Below are 23,317 nucleotides of genomic sequence, written 5' to 3' on the forward strand. Positions count from 1 at the left end.
AGACGGCTGGAATGCCAGAAACCGGTCCGAGGAAGCTTGAGTCCGGTCCAGGGAAGGCATGGCTTGGCAATTCAGGCTGGACTGTTCCCATGAGGCACAGGGTCAGACTGATTTGCATACGGCCATGTCTGAATTGGGGTGGCAGAGTGGGCTAAAGTACGGTGATGGATTAAACCCAGATCTTTTGACTGGTTGTGAGTGTTTGATTTGGTAAGATGCTCCTTCCATCACCACCCCCTTTTGTACAGCTTTGTTCACCATAAGTTGGCAGGGTATGCTCAGACGTGAGTCCCTTGCTCACTTTGCCACTGTATTCAAGCAAACCTACCTGAAGACGGCTGGAATGCCAGAAACCGGTCCGAGGAAGCTTGAGTCCGGTCCAGGGAAGGCATGGCTTGGCAGTTCGGGCTGGACTGTTACCGTGAGGCACAGGGTCCGACTGATTTGCATATGGCCATGTCTGAACTGGGGTGGCAGAGTGGGCTAAAGAACGGTGATGGATTAAACCCAGATCTGTTGACTGGGTGTGAGTGTTTGATTGATTCAGATGCTCCGTCCATCACCACCCCCTTTTGTACTGCTTTGTTCGCCATAAGTTGGCAGGGTATGCTCAGACGTGAGTCTCTTGCTCACTTTGCAACTGGATTCAAGCAAGCCTAGCTGAAGACGGCTGGAATGCCAGAACCCGGTCCTAGGAAGCTTGAGTCCAGTCCAGGGAAGGCATGGCTTGGCAGTTTGGGCTGGACTGTTACCATGAGGCACAGGGTCCGACTGATTTGCACATGGCCATGTCTGAACTGTGGTGGCAGAGTGGGCTAAAGAACGGTGATGGATTAAACCCAGACCTGTTGACTGGGTGTGAGTGATTGATTGGTTCAGATGCTCCGTCCATCACCACCCCCTTTTGTACCGCTTTCTTCGCCATAAGTTGGCAGGGTATGCTCAGACGTGAGTCCCTTGCTCACTTTGCCACTGGATTCAAGCAAACCTGGCTGAAGATGCCTGGAATGCCAGAAACCGGTCCTTTGAAGCTTGAGTCCGGTCCAGGGAAGGCATGGCTGGCAGTTCGGCTGTACTGTTCCCATGAGGCACTGGGTCAGACTGATTTGCATATGGCCATGTCTGAACTGAGGTGGCAGAGTGGGCTAAAGAACGGTGACTGATTAAACCCAGATCTGTTGACTGGGTGTGAGTGTTTGATTGGTTCAGATGCTCAGTGCATCACCACCCCTTTTTGTACCACTTTGTTCACCATATGTTGGCAGGGTATGCTCAGACGTGAGTCCCTTGCTCACTTTGATACTGGATTCAAGCAAGCCTGGCTGAAGACGGCTGGAATGCCAGAAACCAGTCCTAGGAAGCTTGAGTCCGGTCCAGGGAAGGCATGGCTTGGCAGTTCGGGCTGGACTGTTCCCATGAGGCACAGGGTCCGACTGATTTTCAGATGGCCCTGTCTGAACTGGGGTGGCAGAGTGGGCTAAAGAACGGTGATGGATTAAACCCAGATCCATTGACTGGGTGTGAGTGTTTGATTGGTTCAGATGCTCCGTCCATCACCACCCCCTTTTGTACCGCTTTGTTCGCCATAAGTTGGCAGGGTATGCTCAGACGTGAGTCCCTTGCTCACTTTGCCACTGGATTCAAGCAAGCCTGGCTGAAGACGGCTGGAATGCCAGAAACCAGTCCTAGGAAGCTTGAGTCCGGTCCAGGGAAGGCATGGCTTGGCAGTTTGGGCTGGACTGTTCCCATGAGGCACAGGGTCCGACTGATTTTCAAATGGCCATGTCTGAACTAGGGTGGCAGAGTGGGCTAAAGAACGGTGATGGATTAAACCCAGATCTGTTGACTGGGTGTGAGTGTTTGATTCCTTCAGATCCTCTGTCCATCACCACCCCTATTTGTACCGCTTTGTTCGCCATAAGTTGGCAGGGTATGCTCAGACGTGAGTCCCTTGCTCACTTTGCCACTGGATTCAAGCAAGCCTGGCTGAAGACAGCTGGAATGCCAGAAACCGGTCCTAGGAAGCTTGAGTCCGGTCCAGGGAAGGCATGGCTTGGCAGTTCGGGCTGGACTGTTCCCATGAGGCACAGGATTAGACTGATTTGCATATGGCCAAGTCTGAACTGGCATGGCAGAGTGGGCTAAAGAACGGTGATGGATTAAACCCAGATCTGTTGACTGGGTGTAAGTGTTTGATTGGTTCAGAAGCTCCGTCCATCACCACCCCCTTTTGTACCGGTTTCCATATATCAAAGCAGTACTTTGTGACAGAGCATGTGTATTCACCGATACCAAAGTAGCGTGCAAACAATTTAGCAGGCCTTGAAGGTAATCTTGATAAACGTATCCATCACCTTTTACCGTGTTGGGAACATTGTTGTACATTATTGGAGAAGCCGTAATGTCAATAATACGGGCCTACCCCCTCGCCTACCCACTTAGGAACAAGGTTCGGCTATCTAGATCACCCCACCTGGTAGTACCTTAGTTTATTTATTTAGTTTAGTGGCTGATGCGGGCGATGTTGGCGGATATCTGTTACAGTGCCCGGGCTGTGGAAAATGGGGTAAGGCACTGTGAAGTTGTGCTGCACTACACTCTGTGTCAGTACTCCGTAGCAGCAGAAGGAGTTGCAGGCTCAATTGTTGGGCCTCAGTTGCAAGGCAACTTTTGGCAAAGTGAGAGTCATCATGCGAGCCACACCGTACAGGACAAAAGAAAGGCACAGCCCACAGTTGAAGATAAAGTATTTCCCCAGCCCTTCCTGCCGGAGTGTAATTCAATGAGCAGCAAAATGATAAATGTGAGCAGCAACGGTACATGAGAGGGGTCTGCTTTGGAGGAAAGCCAACAAAGAACAGGCAATTTAAACAAGCAATAAAAGAGAGGTCATGTTATGTTATGTTATGTTATGTTATGTTATGTTATGTTATGTTATGTTAAAAGGATTTTTAAAGCGCACTTACACCAAGCGGTTTCATGGCGCTGCGGACAAGGAACTGCGGGCAAGGAGGACAGCGGGGGGCTAGTTGTATGCTTGTGAGAAGAGGAAGGTTTTGAGAAGGGTTCTGAACTGGGTGTAGCAGGGCGCATATCTAAGGTTGTTAGGGAGGGAGTTCCAGAAACGGGGGGCTAAGGAAGAAAAGCTAAGGCCACCGTGTTTTTTCTGTTTGAAAGTGGGAGTGGTGAGGATATGAAGGTGGGAGGACCGGAGATCCCTGGATGGGGTATACCGTTGAATTCTTGAGGAGACGAAATCAGGGCCAAGGCTGGTGAGGGCCTTGAAGATGGTACAGCCCAGCTTAAAGGCACAGCGTTTTGCCACAGGGAGCCAATGAAGGCTCATCATTAGGTGAGTGACATGGCGGTGTTTGGGTTGGCGAAAGATGAGCCTAGCTGCTTGGTTTTGAGCAAGTTGTAAGCGATGAAGCTGGTAGGCTGGAATGCCAGCATAAAGAGCATTTGCGTAGTCGAGGTGGGAGGTGACTAATGCTAGTATGACCAAAGTAAGGGCCTCGACGGTTAGAAACCTAGAGATTTTTCAGATTCTACGGAGATGGAAGAAACAGGAGGAAACAACAGCATTAATTTGTGGCTTCATGGACAGGTCGCTGCAGATGATAACACCAAGACTTTGGACGGACTTTACTGGTATGGGAGGGGTGCCCAAGGAGGGAGGCCAGAAGCCGGGGTTCCAGGCATTTAAGGGACCCCCTGTAAGGACGAGCTCAGTTTTATTGGGGTTGAGCTTAAGTTGACTGGAGTACATCCACTCACTAATGCATGTCATAGTGGATTGAAAATTACTGATGGCTGTGTTAGAGGAATCAAGGTTAAATATCAATTGGAGGTCATCTGCGTAGTTGAAAATTTTAACTGGGCTGTTCCGAAGTAGTAACATCAGGGGTTGCATATATAAGTTGAAGAGAAGGGGCAACAAAGCCGAGCCCTGAGGGACTCCACAGGTCAGCCTTGTGTCCCCTGCCATGAAGTTATCCAAACGGATGGCCTGAGAGCGGCCATGGTGAAAGTAGGTAATCCACTTGAGTGCCAGGCCCTGGATGCCCGCGTTACCGACACGGTCGACCAGGAGTTCATGGTCGACCGTGTCGAAGGCCGCCGACAGGTCTAGGAGTACCAGGGCCTGGGTGATGTTATTTTCGGGCTCCTCTGCTGAGTTCATCCATGACTGCTAAGATGACAGATTCCGTGGAGTGAGAAGGCCTGAAACCTGCTTGCTGGGGGTCAAGAAACTGGGAGTGCTCAATAAATGAGCTGAGGCAATTGGTGACGTGAGCCTCCAGTATCTTACTAAGATAGGGGAGCAAAGAGATGGGGCGGAAGTTGCTCAACACCAGGGGGTCAGCGTTAGGTTTCTTGAGTATTGGAACCACTACGGCATTTTTTAAGGTGTCTGGAACCGTACCTGTCCTGAGAGAGTTATTGAGGAGAGAGAGCGGTGGGTCGGGGCAGGCAAGGAAGGCCTCTTTCAGAATGTGGGGGGGGCAACAGTAGTTGGGAGAGCCTGATCTCACCTTGTTCAGTAGGGTCACAAATTCCTCTTGAGAAATCGGAGGAATTTGGTCAAAAGTGAGGGGATTTGTGCAAGTTACAGGAGAGTTGAGGGGGAGATAGGGGTAGGGATGTTGTCCTTAATGAGGGTAATCTTGTCAACAAAGAACGAATTCAGGGAGTCACATAAAGCTTGGGAGGGGACGGGTTTAGTAGTTACCCTGTCGGGCAAAACCAGCTCATTGACAATAGAGAAAATATCCTTCGTTTTGGCAGATGAGTTCAGGATTTTCTGTGAAAAATAGGCAGTTTTGGTCTGGAGGTTGGCCTCTTTGTAGGTTTTTAGCAAGGCTATGTAGGCGGTTTTGTCCTCAGGGGCATATGCTCCGCGCCACCGGCTCTCGGCCTGCCTAAGTGCCAATTTCCTCTTTTAAGATCGTCGGAGAACCAACGTTGGGCGTCATGGGGACGGCTAAGGTTGATTCTCTTCATAGGAGCTACTATGTCACTGGCTGCTTTTAGCCAGGGATCGAGGTTAGAGGCCTGAAGGGAGGGGGAAGTAGGGATCGATTTGTTGGGGGAGGAGGCTGTTAGGAGCGTGTGGAAGTCCGCTAAGTTGGCTCGTTTCCAGTTTCTGGCCGAGAAGTTGCCTGGTGGAGGGGGCATGGTGCAGGGGGTATAGGCCATAGTGAAGGAAATAAAGTAATGGTCGGACCAGGTACAGGGGGAAACCAATGGGGGGGTTATTTCTAAGTTGGAGGTCCAGACCTGGTCAAGGGTGTGCCCCTTGACATGAGTTGCCTCATGAACAAGTTGAGTGAAGTTCATGCCTGATAAAGAGTCCGTGAACTCGATGGAGGTGGCGGACTCATGGGTATCGGAGGGCCAGTAGTTGAAGTCGCTGAGGATAATGATCCGGGCGTGGTTATTTGCTAGCTGAGAAATAAACTCGCCAAAAAGCTGAGGAAACTGCGGCATATGGTCGGGGGGACAGTAGACGAGGGCACAGATGAGAGGGGACCTGGGAGAGTCGAGTTTTAGGATGAGGCGGTCGACACGCGGATGGCTAATAGCCTGTAGGGTGGTAAATTTGTGTTTCTGTAAGATGATGGCTGCTACACCGCCACCAGGTTTGTCCGAAGTTCTATTGGCGTGGAGGATGTAATAACCAGTGGGCGTTGCTGCCAGGATGTCGGGGTAGGAGTCATCATTGAGCCATGTTTCTGATAGTAGTAAGATATCAGGCCTGTCAGCATCGAGTAATGAGAAAATTTCAAGTTGGTGCTTTACTAGCGACCGCGTATTTAAGTAAACGATGGTGAGGGAGCTAGCTGACTGGGAGTGGTAGATGATGGATGCCGGGGGTTCATTGAGGCAGGTGGGGTGTAAGTGCTCGGGACTGTGGATAGGGTACTCGGGGCAGGGATCATTAAGATGCAGGATTCCCTCTTTTAAGGCCACTAGCTTGGTGTTAGGGTTAATGGGCCAGTGCCCCCGAAGTTTGTGGATCTCATCAGATCTTTAGGAGATCAAAGGGGCATTATGGCTGGTCCCTGGTCCCGGCTGGGCACGGACGGGCACAGACGGGCGCAGACGGGCTTGCCTTTGGCGCGCCCGCTGCGCGGTCTAGGCATACGTTGGTTTTTGTGCCCCGAGGGCGGGGGGAGGGAAGGGGCGTGTCTCACTCTACCCGGTCCGCCCTCCACTCAAACAGCAATCAGCTGCGGTGGACCGGGGTCAGAGTGGGAGGCGTGCGGCGTGATCAGGGCAAGGCAGGAGGACCTCAGAGAGCGAAGGTATTTCTATTTAAAAGCAGTTCCAAAGTGCAGGTTTTTAAAATAAACAAAACACAACACACAACACACAAGGGTACGGCCCCCACAGATATCGCGCAGTGCTTAGTCTCGCATTTGTGAGGGCTATGAGCCTTATTACAGTTTCCTGGGGAGGCAGCGTCAGCAGGGGGCGTGTCTCGCTCTACCCGGTCCGCCCTCCACTCAAACAGCAATCAGCTGCGGTGGACCGGGGTCGAAGTGGGAGGCGTGCGGCGTGATCAGGGCAAGGCAGGAGGAATTAAGAGAGCAAAGGTATTTCTATTTAAAAGCAGTTCCAAAATGCAGGTTTTTAAAATAAACAAAACACAACACACAAGGGTGCGGCCCCCACAGACAGCGCGCAGTGCTTAGTCTGTTGGGGAGGGAAAGCAGAGAAAATGCACATGAATGAAAGCAAAACCGGCACAGGGCTGATAATGTATGTCCACAAATATTAAAACAAACAACCAAGTGGGACCCATGGTGGGGGAGGCAGCAGTAACACAACTGTGGTATTAACAGGAGGTGGGAGAAAGAATGCTATATTTGAATGTAGGCAGCCAGGGCGATGAAGCTAAACACACACAAACAGTAACAGAGAACAGAAAAAGAACCATAGCGGAATGAGACAGTGTTAAGTCCCTACTCTGTGGGCGGAACAGAAGAGAGAAAGTAGGGACAAAGAGACACAACTGGCCACCAGCAAGTAGGCATTTGTAAAGGACACTGACATACACAATTGAAAAGCAATGGCAAGAAAGGGGATGGGCTTGATGGCCAAAGACCGATTTCGGCAGTTCTCGAAGAGACAGCTGCACGATCTAGCTCGACCGAAAAAGCACCACTGGCAAGTCAAACACAGAAAGGGAGGAAAGCTATAAATAGCGGCTAAGTGCTTGAAATGGACACAGGAGCAATTTAGTCTTGAGCACTGATTGGCTCCGTGGAGTAAGGTATGGAATATTTTCTTCTAAGCTGCTGCAGCTGTCAGTGGAGAGACTACAAACATATGTGGAGTTTCAGTGCAGTAAATCCAATTCCCCAAGTTATCCTTTATTCACATTAAAAAGAAAAAACTGGGATGTAAAATCCTTATGGAAAAGCAGCAATGTAGGTTAACAGATTTAGTCTGAGATTTTATAACACAGTAATACCAACTGCATCAAATGCGACCCTAAATCAATATCTTTTTACATTGCATGCAGTGCTTGTAGAGAGCTACTACTTGGCTGGTTCTGATTGACAAATACAAATGGATGGTTTGAATGTTTGCACAAGTATTGGTTGCAAATGAGCATCGCTCAGGAACACAAGCACATTTTGTACTTTTTACATTTGGCAATCATATATATTTTGTTCATGAGCAAAATGCACTTTTTGTTAGTTGGAAGTCCTTACATGCAATGCATCCTTTCGCGATACAGATTCTTTGTTTCAACATCAGACAAAGCAGTTCCAACCAATACTTCAATATGTCATAATTGGCTTTATAGTATACTTGTGCCGCCACCCCTCTTTCGCACCATTAGGTTGTCCAAGCACTGTTAGTCCTTTCAAATAAAATGTTGTACATAATGCATTTCTGTGAATTATTTAATCGTTTTTTTCTCCTTTCTGCTCCCAAAAATGCACACTGTATGTCACAGAAAAGATGGCAATGACAATGTATGTTCAAACTGCACTTATCCTCATCACGCTTTGACATATATAGTGTATGCTTCAATTCTATCTGAGAAAAACTTGTCTTAGTCTTGGTACCTATATGGCTCACAGTTACCGTCATAATATTGGTCCGGTCATTAAGGGAAATATATTGCATCTATTTCAGTGTGCAACACCATTTATACAATGTTTTATGTGCTTTGATTTAAAATGGACAACATCAATTTCAAAATGCATAACCTTGCGTAATTAAACTTATTTATCTCTTTATATTAAAACCTCCTGCAAGTCAGAGTATATATTACGTCTGCAACAGCGGATATTAAATATTAAAATAAGCCTTTTAACGGTAAGGGATTATTTGTAACAAAAGGCATAAATAGGGGATGAATAAACGAACTGTGTTGCTAAAACATTCATTATGTCTGTGCCAATCTACTTTCCATCAGACTGTGAAACGTTTCCATTTTACAGATTATCTGTGGGACTTTTCCTAAAGATTATGGATCCTTTAGAATTATCATGAAGTTAATAAACTGCTGTAAACAATATTTATCATTCCTCCATCTTTTCACGCGAAATCAAATTATTGGTGATATATAGCACCTTCAGTTCTGCCAAATAAAGACAAGAATGCAAATGAGCAGTTTAGTGAGTTAGTAAGTAAAGTATCTCACACTATGAAATCCAGATCGTTTTTTAATCCTCAATACTATGGTGGGCTTTAAGGAATCGACTAGAATTAAAGAAAAAAATGGGACTTCACCAGCATAGTTCTACAGGATTACAGTAAAACCGAACCTTGCTTAACATGAGTGAAATATGAAATACAATAATGCAGTTCATATTTCTGGAATTGTTTTTGGGCACAATCCAAGCTCCAATAGTATTTTCAGTATAGTAATTGGAGTAGCATGTCTTAGACCTAGGGACGCTTTACAGCAATGTCCCATCCCGTAAAAACAAGCACTGGCCACACCAATTAGGCCTGAGTATGAGAAAATTATTGGCTATGCCATGTTGTAAAGCCACGTGGCTTTGCAGCATTGTGAAGAGAAAAGTTAGAATGAAAGTGCTGGCCTCATCCTAGCACTATATTTTTATAACTTTACTTTTAGCCATGCTGCACAGCCACACTTCTGTACAACATGACAAAAAGAAATTGGCAAAGTACCCAAAACACCCTCCTTGAAATATGTGACTCTCTTACATTACTTTACATTTAATGTGTTTATAGTTCTTAAATAAAATTTACATTGCCTATATTTAAGGGGGATTGTACTGTCACGAAATCTGCGGCAATGATTCAGTTTGCCTATGAGGTATGAAATGTTTTTATGATATGTGCGCAAATATTACGTCATACAGAGGGCACCGGGCTCAATGAATTTATTAAAGGGGTTTAGACATAAAAATGTTTGATCACTGTTCTTCAGAAAGTGCCCATCTCACATGTACTTGACAGCGACGCTCTCTCTTGAAGCGAGATGATTGCAATCTGAGCTGGCCAAAGGCATAAAGACCCTTGTGTGATAATATGCAGCTCTGTGCATCGCCTGACAGCAGACCACATATAAGCAGCCAGTCACCCGGGCTCACACACCGACAGCAGCACAATAGGAAAACAAGGAAAGTTAGAATGAGACGATGTTCATATTGGCCGTACCAGGATAACTGCTGACTCAGGAAAGAATAATTACCACTTCAAAAATACAGCCCAACTGAGGCGGCCAATTGCATCCCGTTGTAGTACTGCTGATATGCTCAGCGTGTATATAAAAAACTGATTAGCTCCAATTAGGGCAGTAAGCATTGCTTGAAATGGAAAAATAGAAATGCAGGTATCCTATCCCAGAGTGCATACATGCTTGTGAGAAGTTTCGCTCCAATGAAAAAAATGTCTCCAGTGCTGAGAAGTGCAGCTACTGTCCCTCTGAAACTGATGAAGTGCAGATACTCTTTAGCTGACAGTACCGGCCCATTTGAAGCACTGATAGCAAGACCCTTCTAAGCAACACCAGCACACACTGGCACAAGCTTAATGCATTGAAAAAATGCCCACAACAATACAGTTGCAAATGACAATCATGCAGGTTCACTGACAGACTATCGAGGAAAATAATATAGAAGAAAAAAAAATCAAGGAAATAATATAGTATACAAAAATGTCGACTGTCTTTACTTAAAAAGGTAAGAACAAAAATATCGAAAAAAATATTGTTTACAATAATATAATTGTAATAAATATTGATTCTCAAATATATCTATAATTAAAAATAGTAAAATAAACACATATTAAGTATTAACATTAATTTATAAAAATAAAAGATATTTAGATGTGTATTTTAACAAATATAGCAAATCAATTTGCTTTAAAAATGTAAACGCGCATATATATATATTATCGTGACTCACTCAGAGTAATGAACATTTGTACAATTGGAAATTGATGACAGAACTTACTAAAAGGAGATTTTATCTGTTTTGCAGGACCCCATCTCCCACAATGCACCAAGGGACAATGCAATCGAGACACGCCCCTGAAGGGCGGAGATGGGAATAAAACCACTTGAATGAAAATGCACACAGGAATCTGTTGTGAATTTTACACTGCCCAAAAAGAAGGGGCTGTTGACGCTGAAACGCGTAGGCACCTTGAACCACAACACGACAAAAGCAAACAGGTTGCATGAAAAGGCCGGAGGGCAGAGCGAGGTCGTGTTCTTTCCCAAGCTCCTGGGCGTTTGCTTTTCATATATATATATATATATATTCACACGAAAAGGTTGCCCACCTTGGAGATATAAATAATCAACAGAGACCACCTGAAAAAAATTATTCAGTATATATTCCGATGTTGTTGGAATATACTCAGTGTGTTAAAATACCCCTCACACACCAAAAGGGCCCTTGGTGTCATGCTTCATCATCGGGGTCTTCCCGCCCCCGCTGCGGGACGGGGCAGTGCTGCGACAAGCGGCTACGCCGGAGCACCTTTTTATTGTGAGTGCTATGTGAGTGATAATGGAGTGAGTGTCAGTGGGGTCAGGAGTGATAGACAGTGAAATTAAAAGATACCTGGCCTAGTGTTTAAAAAAAATTATTTAATAGGCACTGGCTGGTATCATTAAAAGGGGTGAGGCGGAGGGCAAGAACGAGTTACTAGTTTTGCTCTCCTGTGTGGGTCAACATGTTTCGGGGCGACATGCAGACGCCGATACACTTTTTCTGCACGGACCAAGGGTGTCTCCTAGCGATCTGCCGGCACCCTTTGCTTACCGCTACCCAACATTGGAATAAGACATACAGATTCTGGCAAGCATCCCTAAAAACCCACCTACGCCCAGCAGACCTCGGACATTTAACAATGGCCGCTTGAGTCACCAGCACTAACTACTCGACCGAACGCTCACATCGGTTTCGAGTTATTCAATCAGGGCTCAATCAACAAGCCTTTAGCCAGACTATAAAAGACCCACCCCGCCCAGGCTTACCATTACCACGGAAGCCACTGACGAAGGAGGAAGCACTGAGGTGTGGGGGTTGAGTAAGTACGGCACAGCCGATAGACCTGACCTGGAATACACTACTCTAACCTATTGAGTGTAAATTGCTAATCTAGGTCCTGGCGATACTATCTCTGCCTTTTCTCCATTCCTTCCCACAGTTGGACCCTCTTTACCCTTCGCCCAGCTTGGCTCATGGGGCATTGTCTCCTCATTCAAAAAGTATGTATCCAGTTCAATAGGCATCTTACCGCTAGTTTCTGATGCTCTATATTGTTGTGTGTGTGTACATGTGTGTTTATTCCTTCCCATTTTTACCAATTTCTTGCAACCTGGCCCCCCCCTTGAAATCCTTGGCTGGCCATACAAACCAATGAATGTTTGTTTCCGCTTTATTGAAATTTTCTTCTTTCCATCTCGGCAAACCTGGTCCCCCCAAGAAATCTTTGGCGTGCCATGTAACAGCCTATAAGTGTGTTCCTTCCCTCTTTTTGTATTTTCCTTCCTTACAGGTATTCACTAGTAAAGCGCATTGGGATCCGCGCTCATTCTAAATCCTGTGTTCTTATCCTTTCAGGCTTATATCATCAGTAGTACTGAGCTAGCTTTTACACGTGTATAAAATTTATCTATACACATTGATCATACATATCACTCTCTATCTGTGGGAGCGCATTAGTGAGTGACAGGGGGATCTATATACCCGGTCCTGACGAAGGGGCATGTCGCCCCGAAACATGTTGACCCACACAGGAGAGCAAGACTAGTAACTCGTTCTTGCCCTCCGCCTCACCCCTTTTAATGATACCAGCCAGTGCCTATTAAATAATTTTTTTTAAACACTAGGCCAGGTATCTTTTAATTTCACTGTCTATCACTCCTGACCCCACTGACACTCACTCCATTATCACTCACATAGCACTCACAATAAAAAGGTGCTCCGGCGTAGCCGCTTGTCGCAGCACTGCCCCGTCCCGCAGCGGGGGCGGGAAGACCCCGATGATGAAGCATGACACCAAGGGTCCTTTTGGTGTGTGAGGGGTATTTTAACACACTGAGTATATTCCAACAACATCGGAATATATACTGAATAATTTTTTTCAGGTGGTCTCTGTTGATTATTTATGCTTTCATAAGAGGAGGACTAGCCCACCGAGGTGCCGAGTTGCACCACCTCTTCACTCCCCGTTTTGATATTCCTCCACCTTGGAGATGCCAACACCACATGAAGCTTTAAATTGCCTTTTATTCGAGGAACAGCAGTGCAGTGAGAAGACAATGTCCCTCTCCCAAGTAAAAAAGCCCTACGCGTTTCAAGCACTCCCTGTGCTCTTGTTCACGGGCTGAGAGTAAATGAAGCAAAGCGGCAAGTTCCAAGGACCAATTAACTGATAGAAAGTCCCGCCCAGGTGGGCGTATGCACTCAGGCATTGTGGATCTCGTAGTACCTTAGAAAGTAAAACCCAGGTGGGTGCCGCTCAGTCCAGGGTGACTCACAGTATTACCCCAGTGGGTTGAGTACGATCCAAGTGTCTCACCGTGCTGCTTCGTGAAAGTTCCAGGAACCGGCACTTCTGTACTCATGCATTTGGAAAGTTAGTCCAAACGCGAGTGCCGTTCAGTTGGACGGCCGGAGCATCTCCACGGCCTGAGCAAGGCCGCCATAATATTCACACAAAAAGGTTGCCCACCTTGGAGATGCCAACACCACATGAAGCTTTAAATTGCCTTTTATTCGAGGAACAGCAGTGCAGTGAGAAGACAATGTCCCTCTCCCAAGTAAAAAAGCCCTACGCGTTTCAAGCACTCCCTGTGCTCTTGTTCACGGGCTGAGAGTAAATGAAGCAAAGCGGCAAGTTCCAAGGACCAATTAACTGATAGAAAGTCCCGCCCAGGTGGGCGTATGCACTCAGGCATTGTGGATCTCGTAGTACCTTAGAAAGTAAAACCCAGGTGGGTGCCGCTCAGTCCAGGGTGACTCACAGTATTACCCCAGTGGGTTGAGTACGGTCCAAGTGTCTCACCGTGCTGCTTCGTGAAAGTTCCAGGAACCGGCACTTCTGTACTCATGCATTTGGAAAGTTAGTCCAAACGCGAGTGCCGTTCAGTTGGACGGCCGGAGCATCTCCGCGGCCTGAGCAAGGCCGCCATAATATTCACACGAAAAGGTTGCCCACCTTGGAGATGCCAACACCACATGAAGCTTTAAATTGCCTTTTATTCGAGGAACAGCAGTGTAGTGAGAAGACAATGTCCCTCTCCCAAGTAAAAAAGCCCTACGCGTTTCAAGCACTCCCTGTGCTCTTGTTCACGGGCTGAGAGTAAATGAAGCAAAGCGGCAAGTTCCAAGGACCAATTAACTGATAGAAAGTCCCGCCCAGGTGGGCGTATGCACTCAGGCATTGTGGATCTCGTAGTACCTTAGAAAGTAAAACCCAGGTGGGTGCCGCTCAGTCCAGGGTGACTCACAGTATTACCCCAGTGGGTTGAGTACGGTCCAAGTGTCTCACCGTGCTGCTTCGTGAAAGTTCCAGGAACCGGCACTTCTGTACTCATGCATTTGGAAAGTTAGTCCAAACGCGAGTGCCGTTCAGTTGGACGGCCGGAGCATCTCCGCGGCCTGAGCAAGGCCGCCATAATATTCACACGAAAAGGTTGCCCACCTTGGAGATGCCAACACCACATGAAGCTTTAAATTGCCTTTTATTCGAGGAACAGCAGTGCAGTGAGAAGACAATGTCCCTCTCCCAAGTAAAAAAGCCCTACGCGTTTCAAGCACTCCCTGTGCTCTTGTTCACGGGCTGAGAGTAAATGAAGCAAAGCGGCAAGTTCCAAGGACCAATTAACTGATAGAAAGTCACGCCCAGGTGGGCGTATGCACTCAGGCATTGTGGATCTCGTAGTACCTTAGAAAGTAAAACCCAGGTGGGTGCCGCTCAGTCCAGGGTGACTCACAGTATTACCCCAGTGGGTTGAGTACGGTCCAAGTGTCTCACCGTGCTGCGGTGGGCAACCTTTTCGTGTGAATATATATATATATATACACATACATGTACATGAACATACATATACAAATAAACTAATATTCTAAGTAAAAATATAATTTAAAACATCATTAATAATATAAAGTTATCAAAAATATATGTATAATACTAAGCCTCAATGATATACATGGAGAGTCTCACACACGACCTGAGGAGATAGTGGACATATTGGCCGATCACTTCCGGGATGTATACACTCCGAGTGTAGAGGTGACTGAAGCTGCAGCTTTGGCATCCCTCGGTGAAGTACGAATACCGACGCTGACGGCCGAGGCAGTAGAAGAACTCGACGCTGAATTGTCGATTGAAGAGATTCAGTTGGCTATCAACGCGACGAGATCGGGGAAGGCTTTAGGCCCGAATGGGATACCTGTGGAATGGTTCAAAACGATGTCTGAATCCCTGAGTACGCCTCTTTTACGGATGTACACGGAAAGTAGGGAGAAAGGAATACTGCCCCTTGACCAGCGTATGGCGACCATAGTGGCTATACCAAAGCCAGACAAACCATCTAACGAATGTGCTTCCTACCGGCCCATATCGCTCCTCAACGTGGAAGCGAAAATCCTTGCAAAACTGTTAGCAACCAGGTTGCAACCATACCTAGAACAACTGATACACCCGGATCAGTCGGGCTTTATGCCGCGTAGAAGTACAGCACTGAACCTCCGGAGGGTACATGGGGTGCTGGCGAGAGCATCGTCATTGGAGACGCCGGCAGCGATACTGTCCCTTGATGCCAAAATGGCATTTGATATGGTGGAATGGAACTACCTGTTTGCAGTACTGACCCGTATGGGGTTCGGTCCCACGTATATTTCCTGGGTAAAATTATTATACACTGACCCTATGGCTCGGGTGGTGGCGAACGGACACATATCACAAGACTTTGGCCTGGCAAGGGGGACAAGGCAGGGATGCCCGCTATCGCCTATCCTGTTCGCACTGACACTGGAACCGTTGGCGATTACCATCAGGGCATCGCCTCTGCTCAAGGGGATACGCTGGAATAATGACTGGGAAGACAGGGTCTCTTTATACGCAGATGATATGCTGATATATGTGACGGATCTGGAGAGAAGTATCCCGAATCTCCTTGCAGTATGTGATTCACACGGTCAAGCATCGGGCTACACTATCAACTGGACGAAATCGATACTCTATGTACTGAGGGGCCCACCCCCGGTGCTCCCTGCCACATGCCCTCTGGCGGTGACCACCACAACCTTCAAATACCTGGGTGTCTACGTCACACAGGACTCTGCAGTCTTCTACGAGTCCAACCTGTTGCCTCCCCTAACGCGATTCCGCAACGATATGAAACATTGGAAGGGGCTTCCACTGACTCTACTAGGCAGGGCAGCCCTGTTCAAAATGATGGCACTGCCTCGTTTCCTCTACATACTCGAAAACGCACCGCTGCTGGTACCTCAGAGCTACTTCCAGAAAGTGACGGCGGTGCTGGCGGGTCTCTTATGGGGCGATCGCCCACCGCGAATAGCACAGATAAAACTGAATAGGGGCAGGTATGATGGCGGGATTGCGCTACCCAATGTGCAATTATACTACTGGGCGGCACAGCTTAAAATCATTAATCGATGGCTCCACGCCCCACAGACAGACCCGGCTTTCATGGCTGACAGGGCACAACTAGGGACGCATAGCATATTGACACCGCTGTATCACAAGGGAGCTGCTGGTAAACTGATAGGTCCCACCAAACATGTAGTGACACTGTGGTATAAGGCACAGGCGAGACTCAAGTGGGGAGGAGTTATAACGAAACTGACCCCACTGTGGGATACGAAAGCATTGGGACACCTTAGACGTACTAAAGGCATCACCCACTGGGACAATATAGGGATTTCGACAGTTGGGGACATGTGGTCGGAAGGCGGGGTGGTCTTGTTCACATACCTCCAACAACATTACGAGATGGGATCAACTGAAAGATTTAGATACATCCAAATCACACACGCTCTACAGGCAGCTATCCCGACAGGGTCGCATACACCGGAATCCTCGCCACTTGAGGATCGCCTACTTACGGACGCTATGCAGGAAGGCGCGACCTCCCAAACATACCGAAAACTCCTGAATAATTATCCAAATGCCTTAGAAAAGTTGCGAGACAAATGGGTGGAGGACGTGGGAGCACTAGATGATACCGAGTGGAATGCAGCGTTAGCGTCGCCACGAGAGCCTGGAGTGTCGGCTAGGTTCCGTCTCATACAACTGAAAATCTTTCATAGGGTATATTACACTCGTACCGCACTACACAAAATACAGAGGGCAGACCATCCACATTGTCTCAGGGGATGCGGAGAACAAGGTACCTTCATACATACAATTTGGGGCTGCGCGGCCATTGAGGGTTTCTGGCAGCAGGTGATGAGCACAATTTCCCAGACGCTGGAGGTCTCGCTGACCCCTGAGCCCCGAGTTTGCTTGTTGAACATATGGGGGCCAACAGATGTATCGTTCCACGGAAGGTTGTGGTCCACGATTGGCTTCATGACTGCCAAGCGCGACATCGCGCAGAAATGGGGGGCGGCGGAACTTCCTACTTTGCCACAGTGGTGCAGAAACATGGACACACTTATGGTAACAGAAAGGGCAGTGTACAAAGCAAGAGCTAACCCACGTAAATGGAATAAAATTTGGCAACCCTGGAATACGTACAGGGGGGACATCTGTGACCCATTATCAGAGGATGAAGTAGATAGCTCGGAGGATGAAGATGGAGAAATCTGATTACTATATGTACCTCACAGGGGATACGCTTGAGATAGATGATACTTTGACTATGGGTTAGAATAGGAGGGTGGACCACTCGGGTAGGGGAAGTGCACACGTATCCCACAATAAAGTGCGGCCTTGTAGGTGGAAATGTACAAAAATGAAACAGAAATAGCGGTGGATACTGCTGAGGAGCCACAAGTTGAGTTGTTGTTACTATAAAAAAGAAAAGCAAGATGATAACAGATGTATAACATCACATGTTTTACAACCAGATGCTTGTTTAAACCCAAAGACACTGAGAACCATATGACGATAAGAGCCGGCTTCAGGGTTGTAGGCACAAAATGTATGATGTTTAAATTTTAATAAAATCTTGCATTTAAAAAAAAATATATATATATATATATGTATACATATTTAAATATAGCAAAAACATTAAGGGGCTGAATAGGATATGGTTCATTATGGCTCCAATCGACGGTCATAGCCTTCAGGGCTGAATCATAAGTGGCCCCGTAGTTATGATCTAGGCAGTTGGAAAGTAAACCAGTTGGTCATTCCAGCTGGCTTTTGACGGGCTCCAAGTCGGAAGACGGCCAGTAACCTCAAGGGCAGACATTTCAGCCCTTGATAAAACGATGCATGTTTTCTGACATGGTTTCCAGGACTGTCCTGGCTGTGGAAACCAGGCCCCCTTGTCCTTGGGGCCACTGGTTGGGGCCTGAGGGGGCACCTTATGGTGACCCCCTGTTGATCTCTGCACCCTGTGTTGATCCGTGCAAGAGTAGGGAAAGTATTGGATTGCGGAGGGGTAACATTTACAACTCCCACTCCAATCAGTGAAATATTAAAAACAAGTAAAATATCTTAAACAAAAATGAACATAATTTAAAAACGGTAAATAGATAAAAAATATGTTGAATGCAAAATAGAAGTGTATTTAATATTAAAAATTTAAAATTAATTTACTTCCCACCCCGTACCCCTACAAAACCCTCAACACACAGCTACATTTAAAAACATTTACTTGCACAATTAACATACTTATTTATCAATTAAACAAATAATATTAATGAAATCTAAATCTAAATTCATTATTAATTAATTAACTTCCCACCCTTTACCCATATAAACTCCACAACCCTAACCTAAAATTAAAGTAAAAATACAATGTAATTAATTAATTTACAATTAAATAAATGTTAGTATTTCACCAATAATTAACAAATAAAGAAAATAGTTTACTCCCCACCCGTTGCCCCTAAAAACCCTACAACCCAAACCTAAAATAATTTAAATAAACAATTAACAAAATTAAATAGCAATACATTAAATAATATTAATTCACAAATAATTATTAAAAAATACATTATTTCCCATCCTTTATCCCTATAAATTTCACAGCCCACACCTAAAAAAGTAATTACACAATTAATCAATCAATCAATCAATCAAGCATTTATATAGCGCGCTACTCACCTGTAGGGTCTCAAGGCACTGGGGGAAGGGGGTCTGCTACCGCTCGAACAGCCAGGTCTTGAGTTGCTTCCTGAAGGAGAGGTAGTCTTGGGTCAGGCGGAGGTGGATGTGGAGGGAGTTCCACGTCTTGGCAGCCAGGTAGGAGAAGGATCTTCCTCCCGTGGTGGCTCTTCGGATGCAGGGGAACGGCGGCGAGGGCGTGGCTGGTCGATCGTAGCTGGCGGGTGAGGATGTAGAAGGTCAGGCGGTCGTTGAGGTATCTTAGGCCTTGGTTGTGGAGAGCTTTGTGTGCGTGGGTGAGGAGTCTGAATGTGATTCTCTTGCTGACGGGGAGCCAGTGCAGGTTTCTCAGGTGTTCGAAGATGTGGCTGTGTCGGGGGATGTCCAGGATGAGGCGTACTGAGGCGCTCTGGATGCATTGGAGTCTCTTCTGAAGCTTGGCTGTGGTTCCGGCATAGAGGGAGTTGCCGTAGTCCAGACGGCTGGTGACGAGGGCCTGGGTGACCGTCTTCCTGGTTTCAGTGGGGATCCACCGGAAGATCTTGCGTAGCATGCGGAGGATGTTGAAGCATGACGAGGAGACGGCATTGACTTGTCTGGTCATGGAGAGGGAGGAGTCCAGGATGAAGCCCAGGTTGCGTGCGTGGTCTGTCGGTTTCGGTGCACTGCCCAGGGCAGGGGGCCACCAGGAGTCATCCCAGGCAGAGGGCGAGGATCCCAGGATGAGAACTTCCGTCTTATCTGAGTTCAGTTTCAGGTGGTTGTTCGTCATCCACTCGGCTACGTCTTTTATTCCTTCGTGTAGGTTGGTTCTGGCGGTGGCGGAGTCGTTGGTGAGGGAGAGGATCAGTTGGGTGTCGTCGGCGTAGGAGATTATGTTGAGGTTGTGCTAGCGTGCGATAGCCGCGAGGGGGCTCATGTAGATGTTGAACACAGTGGGGCTGAGTGATGACCCTTGGGGTACGTCGCAGATGACTTCGGTGGCCTCGGATCTGAACGGGGGGAGGCGGACTCTCTGGGTTCTTCCGGCGAGGAAGGAGATGATCCACTCCAGTGCCTTCTCTTGGATCCCGATGTTGCTGAGGCGTTGTACTAGGGTGCGGTGGCAGACCGTGTTGAACGCCACGGAGAGGTCCAGGAGGATGAGGGCCGCTGTTTCTCTGTTGTCGAGCAGGTATCTGATGTCGTCGGTGGCTGGGATGAGGGCGGTCTCGGTGCTGTGGTTGGCCCGGAAGCCAGACTGTGATTGGTCGAGGGATCCATTCTTCTCGAGGAAGGCGGCCAGCTGTCTGTTGACGGTCTTCTCGATGACTTTGGCAGGGAAGGGGAGGAGCGAGATGGGTCGGTAGTTTTTGAGTTCGGTGGGGTCCGCTGATGGTTTCTTCAGTAGGGCGCTGAGTTTGGCGTGCTTCCAGCTCTCTGGGAAGGTTGCGGGTTTTGAAGGAAGCGTTGATGATGTCCCGCAGGTGTAGTGCGATGACGGAGTCGGCTTTGTTGAAGACGTGGTGAGGGCAGGGGTCGGTTGGAGATCCGGAGTGGATGGAGTTCATCGTGCGGATGGTGTCTTCCGTGTTGACCGGGGTCCAGGTGCGGAGGGTGGTGGTGGGTGGCCTTGGTACGGGCGTAGGGTGCGTCGGCTGTGTGCTGAAACTGTTGTGTTTGTCTGCGATCTTGTTGTGGAAGAACGAGGCGAGGGAGTTGCAGAGTTCTTGTGATGGGGTGATGTCCTTGTCTCCGGCGCAAGGGTTCGAGAGCTCTTTGACGATGTTGAAGAGTTCCTTGCTGTTGTGGGCGTTGTTGTCAAGTCGTTCCTTGAATGCGGTTTTCTTGGTGGTGTGGATCAGCTGGTGGTGTTTTCGAGAGGCGAGCTTGAGGGTGGTCATGTTGTCTGCGGTTGGGTCTCTGCGCCAGGCTTTCTCGAGGGCTCGGCAGTTCTTCTTGGAGCTCTTGAGTTCATCGGTAAACCATGATGCTTTCTTGGTGCCGGGTCTGGCGGGGGGGTCTTCAGTGGGGCGAGGTCATATGCGCTGTTGCTGATCCACTTCGTGAGGTTGTCGGCGGCTTGGTTGGGGTTCGTTGAGCTGGCGGGAGGGTTCTTGCTCAGGGATGTGGTCGGCTGTGATCTTGTTCCAGCATCTGCGGGGGACCTGTTGTGGGCGGTGGTGAATCGTGGTCTTTCTGAAGCTGAAGTAGACGCAGCTGTGGTCCGTCCAGTGGAGTCCGGTGGCATGGCTGAAGGCGATGTCCTTGCTGGAGGAGAAGATGGGGTCAAGCGTGTGGCCGGCGTAGTGGGTGGGGGTGGTCACCAGTTGCTTGAGTCCGAGGTTGGCGAGGTTGTCCAGCAGGGTGGTGGTGTTGCGGTCGTTGTTGTTCTCCAGGTGGAAGTTGAGGTCCCCGAGGAGGATGTAGTCAGTGGAGGGGAGGGCGTGCGGGCTGATGAAATCGGCGATGTCTTCGCTGAATTGTGTGCGTGGTCCCGGGGGTCTGTAGATGAGGGTGTCTCTGAGGGTGGTCTTGGGGTCGGTGTGTATCTGGAAGTGCAAGTGTTCGGCGGCTGTGAGGGTGTCGTCGGAGCTGGTCGTGATGCGGATGGTGTTCTTGTGGACGATGGCGATGCCTCCTCCTGTCTGGTTGACGCGGTCCCTCCGGGTGATCGTGTATCCATCCGGGATGGCGATGGCGATGGCGATGTCGGGCACTGAGGAGGCGTTCATCCAGGTTTCCGTGAGGAAGGCGACGTCTGGTGATGTGGTGTCGAGGAGGTTCCAGAGTTCCACGGCGTGTCTGTGGACGGAGCGGGTGTTGAGCAGGATGCACTTCAGGTGGTTGCTGCTGGTGCTCGTCTTGGCGGGTACGGTGCAGGTCCGGATACAGGAGAACTTGCAGGATTGGCAGGTGAAGGGTCCGTGGGTGCGTCCAGGGGTGGCTCGGTGGCAGTCCGGGGTTCGGCCGGTGCTGAGTGCGTTGAGGGTGGCGTGGTCGTAAGTCCGGCGGGTGGGCAGGCATCTTCGGGGGCCAGGGAGTCTGGCGCTGGGCGTGGTCCAGGCACGGACGGGCGCAGACGGGCTTGCCTTTGGCGTACCTTCGGCGCATAATCGGCATGCCCGCTGTGCGTCAACGCTGCACGTATGCATGCACTCTGCCATAAGTGGAGAGTGGGGGGGGAGGGGCGAGGGAGGAGCAGCTGGGAGGCGGGAGCGGGATGGCGAGAGGGGGGGTGCGGTGAGGTGATGCTGGAGGGAGCGTGGGTGGGGCCGCAGGGGAGCAGCGGCAGGGAGAGGGGACAGCTGCCAGTAAGGCGGCAGAAGGGGCGACAACGGCACAATTAGCAAGGAGAGTCACAAAAATAACTTACAGAAAACATACGCAGGCACAGAAGAACGGGCAGCAACATGCGGAGGGGCAGGAGAGCACAGACGGCAGAGGGAGCGACAGTCAGAACAAGAGAAAAAAGCGAACAACGAACAAATACTTAGGACCTGGCAGGCACAGCAGAGCGGGCAGGGGCAGGGGGTCAATCCACACAGGGGCAGAACACAGCAAGGCTCACCCGGGGTGGGCCACGCGGCGGCGGGAGGAGCGACCGGGTCATTATTATCAGTTACTTAATTAATATTAAACATCAACTAATTATTAATACATTAAATATACATTACTTTCCACCCTTTACCCCATAACCTCACAACCCACACCTAAATACATTATTTACAGAATTAACATAATTAATTATCAATTAATTAATTCTCATTAATAACAACTAATTATTAATTACTTTTCACCCTTTACCCCTATATTACCCAATTAACATATTTAATTATCAGTTAATTATTATTAATTATTAATTAACAATTAATTAATTAAAAATAAATTACTTTCAATCCTTTACACCTATAACTCCAGAGCCCCACCTAAAAAAATTAAGTACACAAGTACCCTAATTATTTATCACTAATTAATTATTATCAATTAACAACTAATTATTAATGAATACAGAATAAATTACTTCCCACCTCCTACCCCTATAAACACCACAATTTGCAAAAAACTTGTAAATAAAAAAATAATTACACAACAAAATTAAATATCAATTAAATAAATAATATTAATTAAAATTAATCATTAATTATTATAAATAAATTACTTCCCACGCTATATCCCTATACACACACAATATTCTACAGAACTAAAAAGCACAACATTTAATTAAATTAACTACTAAAAATGCAACTAAAATAGTAAGAAACATAAACAATAATTAAACAATAAAATGTCATATACATTTTAAACACATACCAAAAAACATAATAGTTCAAATGCAATATGTTATTCAACTATATTTTCACAAACTATATTAATGACTTCTATATTTCTAAAATCATTATTAATTACCTTCAAATCGATATTCTTGACAACGATATTCTTGCACTCGATATTTCCATTTCACAATATTTTTTACTCAAGATTATGGTAGATCAAATTTTTTTCCTTAATCGTCTGTCTCATTACCAATCAGGCATGCACACCTAGACGGGGTTACACAGAAGAGTGTGGTGTAGTA

Source organism: Lissotriton helveticus, chromosome 2_2, assembly GCF_964261635.1.
Source record: "Lissotriton helveticus chromosome 2_2, aLisHel1.1, whole genome shotgun sequence".
In the NCBI taxonomy this organism is placed as follows: domain Eukaryota; kingdom Metazoa; phylum Chordata; class Amphibia; order Caudata; family Salamandridae; genus Lissotriton; species Lissotriton helveticus.